This window comes from Caretta caretta, chromosome 1 (genome assembly GCF_965140235.1).
Source record: "Caretta caretta isolate rCarCar2 chromosome 1, rCarCar1.hap1, whole genome shotgun sequence".
In the NCBI taxonomy this organism is placed as follows: Eukaryota; Metazoa; Chordata; order Testudines; family Cheloniidae; genus Caretta; species Caretta caretta.
This window is the reverse complement of record NC_134206.1, coordinates 217,247,676-217,263,444: the sequence shown is the minus strand read 5'-3', so window position 1 is coordinate 217,263,444 and position 15,769 is coordinate 217,247,676. Positions and strand designations below refer to the sequence as shown.

Genomic DNA, 15,769 nt, shown 5'->3' with positions numbered 1-15,769 from the left:
TGGCAGCAGGGAGAAAGGCTTTGCCAGGTTGTATGGTTGCTCTTCTCTTTACAGTGGAAGCTGCCTGCCTGTTTAGGGGAAGAACTGGTACTCCAGGGCCAATAAGAGGAAACACGCCTCCAGAGAAGGATAGGAAAAGGTATTCCCTTTTGCTTTGTATTATGAACATATTTCTTTTTGTTTGGTGGAGGGGCACTCCTTGGGCCTGCTCTGAGACCTACTTGGAAAATATTGAGAAATAAATCCCAAGCAGGAGAACAAACACTATCCGGAGCAGGGCTGACTTACTCCAAGCCCCCACTGCCAGAGGGGGAAGCAGTGAGCCTGCTGGGGTGAAGGAGATGCCTTGTCTCACTATCTAGTGGTCAGTCAGGACCTCCCCTCCTTGTTTTAATGCTCTGATGTGAAGGGATACTGGGAACAAACTAGACGGTATCTGTTGGTCCCAGAAATATGATGTGGGTCAGACTGACGAGGGGACAGTCACATGACAGGGGCCCCCTAATCGTTGGCTCTAGCTGTATCATAGACACAAGCAACACACTGATTGTGTGGGTCCTATTGTGCATTAGGGTAATTGCGGTTTTCTCTGAACTGAGTACTGACCTAAAGCTGGTACATCCTAGGGACAAGGATCAAGTGTGTGTGTGTGTGGGGGGCAGTGGCGGGAGTGACTGATTCAGCACTGAATGAGGCCAAATGGAATGGTGCCAACTTTCCCTTTTGTTTTTCCTGTAATGGGCTGAGTAATTGGGAAGGTGCTGTGAGGTGGACAAGACAGAGAGATGCTCTGTCCTTTAAATGGCACAGTCCCCTTCTTACTTAAATCATAGAATATCAGAGTTGGAAGGGACCTCAGGAGGTATCTAGTCCAAACCCCTGCTCAAAGCAGGACCAGTCCCCAATGTTTGCCCCAGATCCCTAAATGGCCCCCTCAAGGATTGAGCTCACAACCCTGGGTTTAGCAGACCAATGCTCAAAACACTGAGCTATCCCTCCCCCCAACTTGCTTTACTTGCAAAAGAGGGGCTGTGTGGGTCTTTTTTAATTCCACCGTGATCAGGTTATATGTAGTATGGAAATTTGTGGAAGACCTAGTGAATAGTGCTCTTAAGAGGTGACTAGGACTGGACTAGCAGGGGGCTGCAGGGCAGGACTGAGCGGCACTCGCAGAGCTGTGAAGCAGGTACTTTGCCTTGCCCACAATATTCCTGATGATTCATCCAAGAGTCATGCATAACTCCATTGCCCTTTTGTTACTTTCTTTTAGGGATTGCCTCTAGCTCTAACTAGAAATTGCACACATCATTGCTTACATAGGCCCAGCAATCCACCTAAGGGAGAGACAGCAGCATATTAAACAGCTGCCTGTGATTTGTGTATGCAGCAGCAGGGGGCACCAGAGATTTCTCTGCCCGCAGCACCAAATGGGCATCCTGTATGCCTGACTTTAAATCACACATGTACCAGTGGAAAATCAGGCTTTTCCAGTTGTCCATGTTTCTTCAAAATCTGCAGGGTTCTGCCCACCGATGTCTAGAACATTCCCTGAAATTTTGGAATTGGTCAGCTGGGGTGTTTATAAGTTATTATTGCACTACAAGAGAGAAATGCCATTGAGTTTACTAGCAAAAAATGTTCTTCAGTTTCATGCCACTAAAGTGTGTGGACAGAACAAGATAACCAGGACCCAGGTATGTGGAATTTGAGAAGTTTATTATGGGAAATGTTACATGCTTTGGTCAATTGCTGTTCTCAGTCTGACTGTGGAACCAGGGTAGTGTGTGGTCTTATAGATCTGGGGGGAGTTTGTGGAGGGGACCTACACACTAGAGCTGAATCTAGCCAAGTCACCTACTGCACAGTCACAGCGTGCGGTCTGTCAGACTGTAAGTGTAACATTTACTAACAGCCTATAGTCAGAGGGAAATAAGCTGTCCGGCTTCTTTCTTCAGTTCACATTCCACGCTTGTCCTGTGAAAAAGAGAAAACACCGAGTAAAAAACCATGAGTGATTATAACAGGGTGATGCTCTGTCCATCCTCTGATGCTCCAGAAACTGCTCAGACCCACTTTCTTTTAGTGTTCAGTCTGTATTTTATTCCAAACCCTTCCACCAACACCTGTACAGGGCAACATCACAGTTTTTAATCCTACATGTTTCACTCCATCTTTACCAGGGTCCTAGGAGGAAAAGAGATTTCCCTCTCTTGGGAACTTTCAGCCTGGACTCAGCTAGCCAAGTCCTCCTTCCATTGTAGCACTTCCTTCCTGGCTTCTATCAGGTTAGCCAGCTAAGGGCTAATGTGTTCCTTACCTCCCCAGCCTCCCCTTCTGATTAGCTAATTGCTCTAGCAGCTGTCCCTGGGGGAACTAATGGAGGCTAAAGCCATGAGGGTGCTGTTCAGCCTCAGCACTCTGTCACCACAATGAAAAGGGGGAGTCTGCACCAAAAAAAAAAAAAAAAAGCCCAATTTTCTCCCCAGAAAATGTCGTCATTCTGTACAGCTAAACAGGCCAGTCCTGAAAGGGGGGGTTCTATTAATTACATGAAACAGTCTGTTTGGGCCCATGCAGAGCAATCCTGCATCCTCACCCATGCTCTCTCTTTCATCGCTGTAACTCTGTGGACTTCATGGGAGTTACTCTTGATTTATGCTGGAGCAAGAGAAATCAGAATCTGCCCCATGGGCTTTAATGGGAATTCTGGTTGCGCTAGGAGGGAAAAATCCACACTTAATCCCACTTCCTTTCGTCTCCTGCTCTACAAATCACTGCAGCTGTAGAAATCAGCACAGAGATTTTCACCATGTTTTAGGCAATTTCATGCCCCACGTTTCACTTTTCCATGAAGTTCCCTGAAGTGGCTGTTACAGCATCAGCACTGTGAGACGTTTCAAATCCTGAATATGCAAGAGTTCCGATTTCAGAGTCACTTTCAGCTGATGTGCGGGATTTTCAAAAGTGCCTCAGGAGTACATGGCCCACTGACTTTCAATAGCACGTGTGCTCCAAAGTCATTTAGTTGCTTTTGAAAATCCCTCCTGATGGGCCCATTTTCTCCTCAGGAATAGGTTTATTTTCACTGTAAAAAGGGATTCACTTCCAAGCCCAACATCTGAAAATCTTGTATATTTTTCCAGTGACATGGGCTCATTTTCAAATACCTCAGAGCATTCTGGATTTGGAACAACTCTTCCTTTCTTTTAACTACATCTCTGCATGCCACCCACTCTCTCCTCCCCCCACCTTCCCCTCTCCCTATTCTTATCGCTCTCTATGTAAAGTATCACTCACACGTTACTCTAATCGCTGCAGACTTGCAGCTGCTTTCCGGGTGAGATGTCTGACCACAAGCTGTGCTGCACTCAGCAAGACGTGTTTGCTTGGAAAAGAAAAAACCCAAATGTCACATTCTATCGAACCACTGCTGTAACCTCCATATGAATGTCCCCTGCCCCCATTACAGAGTATTCCCAACTCACAAAAACCTTTGAGAAGTTGAAGCCTGTGTGATGCTTCCCAGGGGTATCCATGGATATAAGGGACCTAGCTACCACTCACCCTGAGCATGAGGAAGCCTTGTCTGTACCTGCTGTGGGGCGGTTCTCCACCACCACCAGCCTGGGGCAAGACAAGCACTACCTTCCAGGCCCCACTCTCTGTATTGGTTAATGATAGATACGCTCCAACCCCTGAGTCCTCCAAGCATCCACCTGCAGTGCGAAGCCCCAGATCCACTGGACACACTCAGCTTCTCCAGATCTGCCATTCCCAAAGAGCAGTACAGCACAGCTCTGCTTTACACACAGCACTTAGATTTGTCTATAGAGAAAGTTTTTTGTTCTGTTTTTTAAACAAAGAGCAGAGAGTCAAGTGATAATAAGCAGACATTTTGGAAACAAAGTGTTACATATAAAATAAAATCGTAACATGCATTCTAGAGCCTATACTTTACTTGTCATATCAGACAGAGCAAAAACTCACCCAAAATCCTTCCAGCGTATTACAGCCAAGCTAGGCTGTGATCTTCCATTCATGATACAAGTATGCTGATCTCTTGCCTCCTCAGTGGAAAAGTGCAGAGTTTGTTTCTGTCCCTACAGCTGTAGTAAAAAAGAAATCCATTGTCTTCACTGGAGACTTTGCAATCACTTGATTAGCATTTTGCTCAGACTGTAAATAGGTGTTCATTCTGAAGTATACAATACCCAATTTAATTGTAGACAGACCAATAGATAAACATTTTCTGGCTGAAATAAACTTGTTTATCCACTGATGGTGGGTGCATTCAACTCACAGAACTTAAAACATAATTTTCATTATTTACGCATAACTCTTTACATATTAACCACACATATATTTTGCAATGATTATGATGGCCAGTGTGACAAGATTTCAGAAGAGACCTTGCATCAGACTCTGACAAAGTAGTATGTAAATACCAGACCCAGAGGGATCCCTGTAACATTTATGCATCCCTGTGTCTTCCACCAGTTGGCACCAAGAGTTCCCCCTGCTTCACAGCCTCCCTTGTTTCAGAATGACCTGTCTTCACAGCTGATCTATAAACTCTTGGGCAGAATCTGACATTTTCATCAAATATTTAGTGACTTTCTGAACCTCTCTTGAAATCTCCCCATTTTGGACTGATCCATTCCCAAGGCAGAGGTACAAAAACCAGGCAGTGTCTGGTGAGTTCCAATGAGTCTACTGGTCGCATCTGGGAGGGGCATGGGGCTAACATCCAACACACAGGCTGGTTGTGGCCTTTTGTCAATTGTGGTAAGGTACCAGCAGCAAAGTGCAAATAAACATCACCCAGTTTAGTGGAAATAGACAAGGATCTCAGCCAGGCCTCCTACCTCTTTTATAGTAATTACATATCAGCACTGAAGCTGGTTTGATGTTTGACAAAGAAAGTTCTTGCTCAGCTGAGCAAGAGAAACTGATATTCTTTTGTGAGACCTGGGAATGGGAGGACAGAGGAGGGCATTATATGTTTTCTTTTAATATCAATTTCTCTCTATCAAAGACCTACTGAGGTGGATTCCAAATACACGGGGCTCCCACCTTGCATGGCACCATCACCCCAGAGAGTCCCTGTTCATCCAATCAGTTTCTTTACAGTTGTCTTGTTAAGATTTTTGGCCCTGAGACTAAAAATTTTCAAGAGGCATCTGTTTAAAGCTTGTAGACATATATAACACCAGGGGGAAAATCTCTCTTTGAATTTATGTTCTCCATGTAAAAGGGGACACAGTTGTTCTTGGTTTCCATCTGCATCATCACACAATCATCCTGAAGCTTTAAACAAAGAAATGGGAAAGAGGATCCATTATTAACAAGCATTAAACATAAGAGGCGTCCCAGATCCTGCAGAAATGCCCATGTGATGATATTATGACCCACCACTTCCTTAGCTACTGGGAGTAGTGGCAGTTCTATTCCTGTGAAAGAACAATGGCATCTAGTGGTCAAAATGGGAACTGCAAAATAATCACTGGGGGCAAATTTTCAAAGGTATTTAAATACCTAGATACCTGTAAAATCGGTCTCTAGGTTGTATGTGTGTGGCCTAAGCTAGTCTGCAGCAGTTTGACAGGAAATCTACACACAACTTGAGTATAATGTTTGTTTCATTAAGTGGGTTACTGGTTGTATGTAATGAAGGGGATGGCAATGTGTCCTGAGCCAAGTGGGCTCCAGTGAATGCCCACAATGCTCAGAACACTGGTTGGCTGACCCGGTCCTCTCCTTTTATCCAGCCCAGGGTATAACAGCCTGTAACCCCCTCTGCCCCTGGGGTGGTTTATTCATGTCGCTTCCATCGTTTACCTTCCGCAGGGATGATCTGAGAGAAATGAAGCCTTACAGCATCTTGCCATCAACAGTGGCCATGCTGGAGCTATTGCATATCCGGCATTACTGAAACCAGGGAGACTGGATCAGTCTACATCATGAATGAGGAGGAAACGTTCTGCTCCAGAGCACGAATAGCCTGTGAAGACCTTTCTGATTTACCTGTTGCACTGTGGCTACTTAATGACATGGAGGAGAGAGAGGGTAGCGAGGGGCCCCCTGGAAGGACCGGGCATGAGAGGAGGCCTATTAATACAGTGCCTGGTTTCTATGGTGCTGGTGCTCTATAAATACCTAGAGACAGAAACTGTGCTTTATGGAAACACCCTAAGTTCCATGCAGGGTGAGGGAACTAATGTTCTAAGTGTTTGACTAGGACCATAGTACAGGGACACGATCCAAAATTATTGGACTTTGTTATCTGGGGGCCTGTGATGGGGTGGAGTAGGCCCAAAGGCCCCGGCTGGAGGCCTCAGGGTTTGCCACACCCATCCCAGGAAAGGAGCTGTGGAGAGATCCTCCAAGAGGCCTAGAGTGGTTGCGAGGAAGCAACCAATCAGAGGGGCTACTGGAATGGCCAATCAGGGGCCAGGAGGGCCATATAAAAGGAGCTGCAGAACAGATCATCAGTTAGTTGCTGTTTGAAGCTGGAGAAGAAAGGACTGTGTGCCTGGCTGGAAAAGCAGCAGGAGCACAGGCAGCTAAGCAGGGGTAGGGACCGGAGGAGTAAGAGGCTCCTGCCTGGCTGCTAGGACTGAGCCAAAGACAATTTGCTAGCAGGGACTGGGGGAGCAATGAAGGAGCTCCCGGCTGGCTGCTGGGACTGAGAAAGGACTGAGCCCAGCTGTAGGAAGATAGTGTCTCCAGGGAGGAAGCCCTGGGGATATGGCCCCATACCAGGGCTGGGACTACTTAAGGATTGAGCCCAGGGAGGAATCATCCCCATTATAAAACAGCACTAACACTGTACTCAACTATTTTGTGTATATGTGCACTCTAGGGCATTGCTGGATAGAATCAGAAATGCTTAGTTGTGTACCATAGACTCTATACTGCTAACATCTAGTGGAGAATCTCCTTTTGCTCCAGTCATTGAGGCCCAGATTTTTGGGGCAGGAGAAGCCAAGTCCTATGCACACAGACACAGTGCAGCCCTCAGGGGCCATGCAGTTCATCAGAGTGACAACAGGGAAGTCCTTGGGTGCTCCAGATTTGTAACAATATTTATAATCGATAGTCCTGTTTTAAACCCTCTCCTCTCCCGTTTCCCAGTTGGCTGGTTCTTATCACCCAGGGAGCTGGGGCAATGGTGGGAAGTGACCTGGCTGAAAGGAGCAGATCAAACTGTGCTGCAAGGCTGCTGTGCAGGAAGCATTCACTGTCTGCAGAGAGAGATTGAACCCAGATATCTTTTTGGGCATGAGGATGTTGTATCTCAGGACTGTCTATAACAAAGAGAAAATAATCCTGACAATAAAACCCCAATCACTCCCATCCTGCATTTAACATGCTGGCAGTTCTCAAACACCTTTCTGACAGATCTGCCTCTATCCTCTCTATTAGCTCTTTAGAGTAGAAGTAACTGTTTTTACTAATGTAACCCTTCTGCCAGGTGAGGTTGGGTTCAATATCTAGGGATCCCTCTTAACAACAGAATACAGAACTGGCCTGAGTCCCCACCGGTAATCTGGGAAAAATTACACCGCCCTTGGGCACCTCTAAGGGTCAATACTTCCCCTCTGGCAAGTACCAAGTCTGAGTGTAGAAAAGAAAACTTTCAATAAAAAGGGGAAAGGAAGCCAGCATTAATTTGGGGAACCACCACAAGCATGTGACCATGAGCAAAACCCCCACCCCACAATACACTGGGCAGTGTTCTTTGCCTCAGGTTCTCACCTTGCAGTGTGAAAGTCCGACAAAGTGTTCCCTTAACATGCCACTCCCCTCTCCCTCCACCACATTGCACTCACAATTGTTGTGCTTGGTCAGCAAAGATGCAGAATTCAGAGGTGCGTTCGGGTGAGTTCACCTCCCACCACAGTGGGTATGGGGGAGGGGCTGAACAGTGCCTCAGCGGCTTGCTCCACCCTTCACTCTGCCTTGCTGCCTGCTGCCGCCACTGCTTCATCGTTCACCCTGCCGCTGGCCACATCGCTGCCAGTCCCTCGGCCGCTGGCCGCCTCGTTGTTCACGCCACCACTGTGCCGCTCTACTGCCACCTCTGCGATGCCTTGACATCCCGCCCCTTAACACAGCTCTCAGTAATTTCAGCCGTTAGAAGAGCAGCCTTGCTCCTAAAGCAGACTGGTCAGTCTCTTGTACGGGAGATACTGCCCCACAGCAGGTCACACGCACCTGGGCATCAGCCACTTCAGCTCTAGTGATCTGTAACAAAACAAGAGACTCCCAAATGAGTATAATCCGCTTAGTTATTAAACAGTAGAGAGCAAAGGGTCAGAACAATGGCTAGGACTCTCTGGGCAAAGCCTATACCTATTATACCACCTCAGTCAGTCACCCCCAACTCACCTCTCCGCTAGCCTTTGGCACCCCTACCCCTGCTTAGTGAGTGCAGTAAAGTTGAGGGTGACCGCGCTCAATCAGGGCAGGCCAAGCACAGTTCTGCTGCCCCCACTCATACAACGAGGACAACAACCTTTCCTCACCCCTGCACCCAACACCACAGTAACCTGCAGTCCTACACCAGCCAAAAGTGGTCATCTGGGCAAAGCTGCTCCATCACGCTGCACACCTTAGCACAATAGGCGTGCCTATGCAAACAAGACTGGTTCCTGAAGTCTTTCCCGCCAGCTGATCACTAGATGTCAGAGAAGAGCTCATTCAGACCCTGCTTAAATCAACTTCAGGAGCCACACCCTCTAATTGTACTGAGCCTTTATCTGGTAACAATGAATGCCTCTTCATTACCCCCCCGCCCCCTTTTACCTCTACCAGATGTGTCACTGATCCCAATATCTGCTTTACTACACCTTCTTCCCACTTCATCCGCCCCTTGTAATTTTGTACCAATACTCTCTACCCTAGACAGAAAAACCTGGGGGAGGGGCTGTCAGGAAACCAGTATAGGCTGTAACACAATATGGACAAAAAGCTAAAATCCAGGTAAGGCTCATTCTGCTGGACCCAGGCTTCAGACATCTTTCCCTCTTCATTCTCTGCTTCTCATGAAAATGTCATTACTGCCTTACACAGGACTAGGGTTGCCAACTTTCTAATCACACAATACCGAACGCCCTTACCCCATCCCTTCTCTGAGGCCCTACCCCTGCCCCTTCTCTGCGGTCCCACCCTGCACTCCATTTCCCCCTCCTTCTGTCGCTTGCTCTCCCCCACCCTCGCTCACTCACTCATTTTTACCGTGCTAGGGTAGGGGGTTGGGGTGTGAGAGGGGGTGGGGGCTCTAGCTGGGGGTGCGGGCTCTGGGGTGGAGCTGGAGACGATGGGTTTGGTGTGCAGGAGGAGGCTCTGGGTGGGGCAGAGGGGTTTGGAGTGTGGAAGGGGGCTCCAGACTGGGGCAGGGTGTGGGAGGGGGTACAGGCTCTGGGCTGGTGGTGTGGGCTCCACAGAAATGAGAGGTTTGGGGTGCAGGACGGCGCTCCAGGCTGGGGCAGGGGTTTGGGAAGGGGAGGTTTGGGAGGAGGGGGCTCAGGGATGGGGCAAGAAGTTGGGGCACGAGAGGAGGTTCGGGATGTGGACTTCGGGTGGCACTCACCTCAGGCAGCTCTCAGAAGCAGCATCTCCTCCCTCTGGCTCCTAGGTGGAGGTGCAACAAGGCAGCTCCGCGCACTGCCCCTGCCTGCAGGCGCCATCCCCACAGCTCCCATTGGCTGGGGTTCCTGGCCAACAGGAGCTGCAGAACCGGCGCTCGGGGTGGGGGCAGCATGCAGAGCCCCTGTGGCCACCCCTATGCCTTGGAGCCAGACGGATATGCTGGCAGCTTCCCAGGAGCTGCTGTGGGCGGCCAACTGGAATTTTAAAGGCCTGGTCAGCAGTGCTGACGAGAGCCGCCAGGGTCCCTTTTCGACAGGGCATTCTGGTCAAAAACTGGACACCAGGCAACCCTAGTCCCCATAGTAAACAACCATCCTACAGGGATAACTCCAGTTCCCTGAAATAGTAAGGGCTAAGTTGTTCTTCGGTTATGTGATTTGGCCACCCTGATAGTGCATAGTGCATCACTTTAAAAGATCCCATTTTGGTTCTTATTTCCAGAGCAATATCATTAGCTGAAATAGGAAGGTCATCTAGGAAAGAGACTCGATACGCAGAGTTTTCCTCTCTGTTTCCCTGTGTAAAGGGGCAAATAGGACAGTGCTTCTGCAGTAGCATGTTTTTCTGATGGTCTATAATAAATGGCATACGGGTACGCTGCTAAGATCAAATCCCATCGCTTCAGCCTTGCTGCCACTAATGGTGGAACGCCTTTGGACCCAGTATTTTTACGAGTGGATTAAACTTCCTAACACTAATAACAGTAGGACAATGGAACAGACTGCCTCAGGAGGTTGTGGAAGAGTCTTCACTGGAGGTTTTCAAAAGGAGGCTGGATAACATCTGTTTTGGATGGTTTAGACACAACAAATCCTGCATCTTAGCAGGGGGTTAGACTAGATGACCCTTGCGGTCCCTTCCAACCCTATACTTCTAAATCAGCGATTAAGGTCAATTGTTTCCTAAACTCTGTTAACTTTACAATTTTTTTGCAATCTCTTTAAAGTCCCCTCTAGATATTTTAAATGTTCCTCTGAAGTCCTCCCAGTTATTAATAGATCTTCTAAATAACAGACACCACCATTTACCTCCTGCAGTGCCTGATCTGTTATTCATTGAAACGGAACAGGCGTGCTAGCTCCCCATAGGATAATCTTTCATACCTAAATACCCTTGTGTGCGTTTTGTGGACAGAAATGGTTTTGCATCTGGCTACATTGCCATCTGCTGGTAAGCTTGGGGCAAGTCTAGTTTGCTCGACTTCATTCCCTCTGTCAGCTTTTGCAAATAAATCTTGTGGTTTAGGAAATAGATATTTATCCATCTCCAGCCCGGGGTTTATAGTGACTTTATAATCCCTACAAATTCTTACACTACCATCACCTTTCGGGATACACACAATTAGTACAGTTCTTTCACTGGACTCCATAGAGAAATTATACCCTGCTTTTGCAAGTCATCCAGTTGCTTTTCCATGGGCTCTTACGGAGCATATGGAACAGGTGTAGTCTTCAGAAATTTAGGACTGGCCTTTGCTTTGCTGGTGTATGTCTTTAACCAAACCCGTATCTGCACTAATTACACTGGTCTTTTAGTACCCCCACTCTGTCTGGCAGATGATGTACCACAATCCAATTTAATCTTGTATAGCCAGTCTCTGACTATTACTAGGAGGCCATTTCCTTCCATTACAATTAATTCTAACGGTGAACAGACACCTTTATAAGTTACAGTGACAGGGAGACACCTTAATACCCCTCTCTGCCTTTATTGCAATTCTGTAAAAGCACAATAGTTTCTTACCTCAGATAACATTTTTTTTGTAAGCGCCCTCAGAGATCATGGTCATTGCCACTCCTGTATCTCTCTCCATTGTCAATATCACATCATTAACCTTTACATTAACATAATACAGGTGATGACATCTGTTCAGTCTCCACCATATACAGTTCTGTGAAATGGTACAGCTCACATATCCTTTCATCTGGAGACAACCTACCTCCGGACCCGACTCCTCCTAGTCACTTAACTAGTTCCATGGCTCCTATCTGCAGTCATTGATGGCTTCTGCTCAGCGTATTCTTTGCTGTTCTGTGGGGCACTGTGGAAAGACCAGGTGACGTTTTCCCTCTTACCGCACTTCTTGCAGTGCAGAGAAATAGTGCTCCTGCTGGTGTGATATCCCTAAACCATGGCTCCCTCTGTTTTATCTGGAACCTGTGAGATGTGCTGACCCATGTTGTCATCTTCTTCCTCCCCTGCTGAGTCCCTTCTTTCCAGGCCTGGCATGATGGGGAGAGTTTATTTTCAAATTTTGGTGCATTTTTCTTTATGGATTCAAACAACAGAACAGTCTCCACAGCTCCCTCTAGTAGCAGGTGTCACAATTCAGGGCAACTGCACCTCCCCTCAGGGGTTCAGCAAGGGCAACCACTCTACGGGGTAGTAAGAATTTTTCCCCTTAAAATACCAAGGAAATTAACTGCCCCAAACCTTCATTAATACAGAGTTAGGTTTACTCAGTGGGGCCTAATGCCCTTCCAGAATGTGAACAGTGGGTAACCTTAAACCTCTGAAAACAAGGAAATAAAAAGTTAAGGTACAAACCATTTGTGCAATGCAACCTTTACTCTGCCCTCTGAGTGATACTCCAACATGCCAATAACACACTGCCCTTACAGATACTACAGACACTCTGGGAACAGAGCACATAAGCACTGTAGGACAAAGTCTAGCATCTACTCTTTGCTAAGGCAAAACTCAAGTTTAGATCAGACATAGCAAACAGCAGCTACCTACACACAAACACTAACCATCCCAGATTTGCTAAATGTTACTACCTCTTCACCCTTGCCCTGAGGATTCCTTCTGAGACATTGCCTTCACTGACTCCTCACTAAGGACTGGAGACTAGTCACATAGACCACCAGATGGCTGACAATCCCCATAGCAAGACACACTCCCGGCACCCCCTACTGACAAAGCCTATAAACTCAATGCTGAAATGAGGACTACTTGATCCCTCAAAGTACAGATGCAACTCTCCTCATATCACAGTGACAGAGCAGCCAATTTGCTCCAACTGCTCCACCATTCAATACAATTACACCTAAGGCAGCTAGTGTGCATGCAGATAAACGGTGCAGCTCAAACCACTGGAACACAACAGAACACAGTAGCATGTTCTCTTAGTCATTCCTCATGTCTATTTATTATGGCATTATCTTTACTGAACCACCTTATCTCTTATTCCAAAAGGTAAAGAGAGAAACTTGTATCTGTCCCAGAGTGTAGTAAAAGTGCAAAGATCAAATGACTCATTATCTAATGTGACTTATCAATATCCATCTTTCTTATCTAGCATAATAAATATGCTTTTTTACCAGCTAGTCAGGACATCTGCTGGTGTGGGGATAGAATAATGCTGTATCAGTATAGTCTTATTAAGGCATCAGGGATCCAAACAAATCCTAATCTTGCCGTATTTTGTCCCAGTTATGATTAAACTGCTAACCCATGGAGTGGGTGAGTTCACTTTGGCTAGGACTCTTTCCTTTTCTAACTGTCTGAGTGAATTTCTGAGTCTGTCACTGCAAAAGGTGTAGTTCCGCAGCCATGCACTGTATGACAAGGGTGACTGATGGGTCTGTATATATGCAATCCTTCCCACAGAACTCTCCTAGTCCCCTGAAGAATTCCAGGTGTTGTGCAAGCAATTCTTCTTAGTGCTGTGTGCTTTTGTGTGCAGCATACTCATTCATACATACTAGGTGTACCCGTATGCAGGCTTCTCTGCCTATCAGTAGTGTTGTAAATGCCTTAGTGATTCAGTCTTCATCACTAAGGTGAAGTCTTCAATTGAAGACTGACCTTAGCTTTAACAATTGCTGTTGTTAAAGTGACTTCCCCTTCAGAGTATATTCTGGAATCACCATATGCTATAAGCACCTCATCAGACTGCTTTTTCTAGATGGGACCTGCTATCTTTCTCAAACACTGAATTGGAAAACATTTAGCTTCCACCCCAATATCAAGATTAAACTTCATAAGTACCTTCCTTACATACAGTGTAGGATACCAAGGTTCTGTGAGTAAGCTATATGATTTCTGACAGAGGTATAGGATTTCTGTTTCCCCGTGACACTGTATACACAAAAAGAGATTGTTCACATTCTAGTTCAGTCAGAGATTTGTGGCTTTGCCTTTTGGGTAAGTGTGTTGCTCTGCAAATAGAATAGTGATTTAATTTTCCACATTTGTGGCATATTTTTCCATAGGCTAGGTGTGTTGTACCACAGTGTGTACAGACTTTTTGTGTGAGTGGATGGTGTGCCTGCTTTGCTCTGACTCACCAGCAGCTGGGCCCTCCCCATGAGTCTTCTTTTGTGTAACAGCCTCTACAAACTTGCCAGTATGTGGCCCAGATGGGATCTCTAGTTGTGTCTTTGCGGCTTGTGAGGCTCTGCGAATGCCTATTCCTTTCTGCAAGCCCAAATCAGGTTTCCACTTTCCTCAACAACCTTTCCTTTAGCCCTTTATCAGTGACACTAAGCACAGTACTTGCAAAAAGAAAAGGAGGACTTGTGGCACCTTAGAGACTAACCAATTTATTGGACCATAAGCTTTCCTGAGCTACAGCTCCCGATGAAGTGAGCTGTAGCTCACAAAAGCTTATGCTCAAATAAACTGGTTAGTCTCTAAGGTGCCACAAGTCCTCCTTTTCTTTTTGCGAATACAGACTAACACGGCTGCTACTCTGAAACCTAAGCACAGTACTGTAGCTGAGAATATCCTTTTCAGTGTTTCCAAACTCAAACGCTTGCTTTTTGCCTCAGCTCTGTGACATACTTGTCTATCTGCTCTTCCCCTAAGTGTAGGTGAGGCCACTACAGAACTGGTGCCGTTCAAACACAACATTTTTCTTACGGTTACCATAGTTCCTAAGCATTGTGAAGGCCTCATCCAAAAGAGAAGCATTTTCAGCTGGCTGCTGTAAGAATGTTATAAACTTCCAGAGCTTCCGGTAAAATGGCTACTCTTATCCCCTGTTCTTTTGTATCTGCTCCCGAAGTTTTCATATAGATCTGGAAGGTTTGTTCCCATCTCCAGCAGGATTACAACAGAAAGATACAGGTGGGGTTGCCTTACAGTCCTCCCTCTTCCGGATTTTTTTTTTTTTTTGAAAATAGCCTTTTCTAGTTTAACGGCTTTAATTTGGCCCTCACTTGTGTGTACTCACTGTGTCTATTCTCTGCGCCTTCTGTGTGGTTTCTGCGGGTCTGTGCACGGCAGCTTCTTCTTGTCTGTGTCTGTGGCGCAGTCCGCACCATTTGCGGATACGCCGTGTCCTGGCAGGAGCGGCTACTTCCCGCAGCCCGAGGCCCCCGGCCGGCAGCGCCGCTTGCAGAGCCCCGCAGCGCTTCGACCCCGGGCACGGCAAGGTGGCGCCCGCAGGCGGAGCGGGGCAGCCGCCGGGTGTCTCTGCCCCGCGTGAGAGCGCCCGGGCGCCGGCAGGAGGCGGCCGCGGGGCCCGTTGTCAAGAGACAGCGGCGCAGCCCGCCCCCGCCCCGGGCCTCGCTCACACACAGCTGTGGGCACAGGCTACAGCGCAGCCGCCCTGCGGCACGGAGGGAAAGAGGCTGAACGCGCCCGGGAGAGGAAGGATTCACCGCGGACATTGCACCGCCCTGCCCCGGCCAAGGGAGATCGCGCCGAGCCCCGGGGCCTGGATGCGGGGACGTGGCAGGGTCTCCTCCCAGCCGCTCGTAGCCGCACCCGGCTGGGAGGTGGGCGCGAGGAGCTCTGATGTTTCTGCTTCAGAGACGCCAGAGATAAGGGTCTGGTGGGACCCAAGGAGGTGGCTGGGGTGTCTTTTCCAGGTGGTTCCCGATGGTAGCCGTGCTAGTGAGGAAGTGGGGGCTAGCCCGCGAAAGCTTCTGCTCAAATAAATGTGTTAGTCTCTAAGGGGCCACAAGGACGCCTCCTTGTTTTTCCAACTGGCTGGAATGACAGCTCCACTCACGACAGAGGAGAAATAACAGTGTACGTTTTCTGAGCTCCGTTCTGTCTTTCCTGGTACTTGAGGACAGTGTGTCAGGCCAGGGAGACCAGGGTATGTTGCAGAAGTGAGGGCAATGTGGAGAGACTTGGAGCAGGGCTGGGGGTTGGGTTCAGG

At 47.6% G+C, this 15,769-nt stretch overlaps 1 long non-coding RNA gene across 2 annotated transcripts; it reads right to left on the bottom strand.

Annotated features, from left to right (window-relative positions):
• Window positions 1–1,699: 1,699 nt before the first annotated feature.
• LOC125633527 (uncharacterized) lies at window positions 1,700–15,209 on the bottom strand. Of its 2 annotated transcripts, XR_012665232.1 has the most exons (6): window positions 14,834–15,209; window positions 11,594–11,695; window positions 7,833–8,247; window positions 3,988–4,106; window positions 3,298–3,385; window positions 1,700–1,974 (listed from the first exon to the last, which is right to left on the bottom strand). It is a non-coding gene; the product is annotated as an uncharacterized LOC125633527 (long non-coding RNA). The 2 variants fall into 2 exon arrangements; XR_012665231.1 differs by lacking the exon at window positions 11,594–11,695 and having other exon boundaries at window positions 14,834–15,196.
• Window positions 15,210–15,769: the final 560 nt, after the last annotated feature.